This window comes from Echinops telfairi, unplaced genomic scaffold (genome assembly GCF_000313985.2).
Source record: "Echinops telfairi isolate 266 unplaced genomic scaffold, ASM31398v2 ScPeMD7_5868;HRSCAF=6743_1, whole genome shotgun sequence".
Taxonomy (NCBI): Eukaryota; Metazoa; Chordata; class Mammalia; order Afrosoricida; family Tenrecidae; genus Echinops; species Echinops telfairi.
Genome location: NW_022109768.1, coordinates 12,039,362 through 12,042,669, shown reverse-complemented (window position 1 = coordinate 12,042,669; position 3,308 = coordinate 12,039,362). Strand labels below are relative to the sequence as shown.

General features: G+C 38.5%; 1 protein-coding gene across 1 annotated transcript in view; it reads right to left on the bottom strand.

Annotated features, from left to right (window-relative positions):
• Positions 1–3,308, bottom strand: part of SLC10A7 (solute carrier family 10 member 7) — a 212,921-nt gene that overhangs the window by 177,961 nt on the left and 31,652 nt on the right. The window lies entirely within an intron of this gene.

The following is a 3,308-nucleotide window of genomic DNA, read 5'->3' as shown; positions in this document are numbered from 1 at the left end:
GACAGTGTAAGACATGAAAAAAATAATAATAATTTATAAATTATGAAGAGTTCGTGTGGGAGAGGGAAGGGAAAAAATGAGGAGCTGATATCAAGGGCTCAAGTAGAAAGAAAATGTTTTGAGAATGATGATGGCAACAAATGCATAAATGTGCTTGACATAATGGATGGATGGATGGATTGTGATAAGAGTTGTATGAGCCCCCAATAAAATGATTTTAAAAAGAAAGAAAGAACAAACAAATCTGTCTTGGAAGAAGTATATAGCTAGAGTGTTCCTTATAGGCCGGGATGGCAAGACTTCATCTTATATACTTTGGACATGTGGCATCATGCTTTCATCATTTTAAAAAGAAGCAGGTTCCTGAGTCCCATCTACTAGACATTCTAAGCCAGTAAGTCTGGGGAAACGGAAGTCTACCTTTCTAATCATGTAAGCTAATGCTAGTACAGGCCACTGACAGAATTCTTTAATGGTGATGGTTTCTTGGTTTCATGGTTCAAATTACCAAGCATGGCCTTAAACACAGATAACATGGAGTTTAGCATGGAATATTATTCCTGTTAGGATTGAAAACTCTTTCCTAAATTGCCCTTTTGTATGCCTCTTATAATACTTTTCTCTTTTCCTTTCTTAATACCTTTCTTCCTTTCCTTCCAAGATTTAAAAGTAGAATTCCTTATAATTCTCTTCTACTTGGTTTATTGCCTAGACTCCACAAATTGAGCAAAACTGTATAGCTTTGCAACTATATGCAGAAGCTAAGGCCTCATATTTCACGTTATCTTTTAGGCCGGTGGCTGTTAGCTGAGCCTTTTCCCTTCCTCAGATTGCAGAAGAAGAAATATGAAGGGAGGAGAGGAGAGTGGTTCTTTCCCATCTCTACCTTTCTTGTTTTCCCATTCAACACCAGCATATGATAAAGAAATGAGATATCTCGGTGCATCGGCCACGGCAAAAAAACAAAGAAATAGCTCTACAACAATCGCATGAAAACCCTATAAATCTTCTTTTCTAAACATAGGGGAATACTTTTCCAGAGTCTTATGAGATTTTTTTTTTTTTTTTTAAAGAAAAAGGCTTCTTTCATAAGAGAAATCCCTATGGTAGTCCCTTAAGGCAGAAGTTGGTTGAATTTAAATACAATGATTCCCGTTAACAATTCCCATAAGATCTGGAACCTCTTCAAGGCCTTTGGAAAGATACTATATTTCGTACCACACTATTTTACAAATGGAACATAAATGGAACAAATGTGTATGGTTTCAAACAAAGAGTATATGTTGATTCTATGTTAAAATAAAATGTAAAACATTTTTTTTCTATCTTCATTCTGGTTTCTGGCAGTGAAATTAGGATTTTGAGTTTTAACTATCTTTTATTTTAAAAAAGGAACTACATGAATAGTTGCTCACATACACATGCTACTATCACTATCAACATGGCAGCAGTACTCTAAAGCCCTAGAATGAATAAACAACAATTGCACACAAAAAATCTAACTGTTTCCAGTATTTAAATAAAGTACACATATTTAAATAAAGTACACAAAGATACACACACAAAAAAAACACAACTGTCAGTCAGCTTTACACTTTCTAAATCCAAAATTCACTGCTGTCATCGACTCTTTTCTGACCCATAGTGAACCTGTCCAGAAAACCAATCTCACTGCCATCGAGTCAGTTCTGATTCATAGTGATCCTATGGGACAGGGTAAAACTGCCCCTTTGGGTGTCTGAGACAGTAACTCTTATGGGAGTGGGTGGTTGCAAACTGCTGACCTGCTGGTTAACAGCCCAACTCATAAGCTCTAGGCCACCAGGACTCCTATGCATGTAATCCTGTTTGAAAATAGGGTCTTTTGTGCTATGTTAATTAGATCATTGACGAATAGGCTGGGTTCTAAATCTAATCCCCTCTGAGTGATAAAAAAGCAGATTAGACATGGAGGATACCACTCACTGAGAAGACAGATGCTTGGTGAGGATAACAAAGGGACCGAGGAACACCCAGAGCTACCACCAAGCAAGGATCCAACCCGAAACTCTGATTTGGACTTTGGGCCACCAGAACTATGAGAAAGTAAAATTCTTTCCTTTAAAGTCACCCATTTGGCAATATTTCTGTTACAGCAGCACTGGCACACAACTTAGTGTATACATATGTCAAAATATACCAAACTGTATGCTTTACAAAACTGTATGTCAATTATATACTTCAATAAAGGGATATAAACATATAAGTATTTATTTAACAGATACTTCATACACGTGTATAGAGTGATAAAGTGGATGAAAATAAAAACCGATACTAAGAACAGCATAATGCTGAGAATGAATTTAACTGGGAGCCTCATGTTCCACAGCATTATTTTCTGGACCAGAAAATATAAAGGGCAAGAAGAAATAAAGAGGAATCAGTTATCATAAAGAAAAAGCTCACTTCCTGGTATGAAGTTATTTGAAGGGCTTTTTAACCCAAGGTTCTGAAATGCACAATTGCTGGCCCAATTTATAAGCACTCTTCTTTCTCCACAATTCTCTACCAGCTGCATCCTTTCTCTGAGCTCAGCTGAGAAACCTGAACTAATTTCCCCTTTGAGTACCATCTTCATCGGATATTAAACTTTCTCCACCAATTTAGTTATAATTTTTTTAAGAGCTAAAAAGTGGCCAGAGCTTAGTAACCTCAGTCTGTAAAGCTGAGATGAAAATTCCCTTCACCAAAGCCAGTCCTCAGGTGCTAAGAGCCAGCAGGGCCACAGAAAGAAGTCAGAGGACCATTGGAAAAGCCCATCCCAGATCTGTATTTGAAGTGGCCGAGGCCACCAAACCAGATGCACCAGAGACTGAGGCGTGGAGATGCAGAAGAGCCATGCCAAAACTGTGGGGTATCTTCTCCTCCTCTGGTCTGAGACTATGGGGCTGTAAGACGGGGGACAGGCAGGCTTCCTGGCCCCCAGAGGCAACAGCCCAGGGACCACAGGGCTCAGAAGCTAAGGACTGAAGAGAGACTTGCCTGCAGGCTGAAGAGGGGGGTTTCTGTGGACCGACAACTATAACCTTACTGTTTACTGATCCTGACTTGTGGTAACCTATTGGCTTCCATAATAAATCCTTTAATCGTGGGGGGAAAAGATGAAATAAAAATCATTATCCCCACCTCTTTCATCTCCTTTGCAGTATCTTTGAACTCCTAAATCCATCAACAGTTTTATCATCATTCTAATATGTGAACACACCTGCTTCTTTCATAAACTGTAATGGTTATGATTTTTTTGCAACAGGATACCTCCGTTTTCAAAA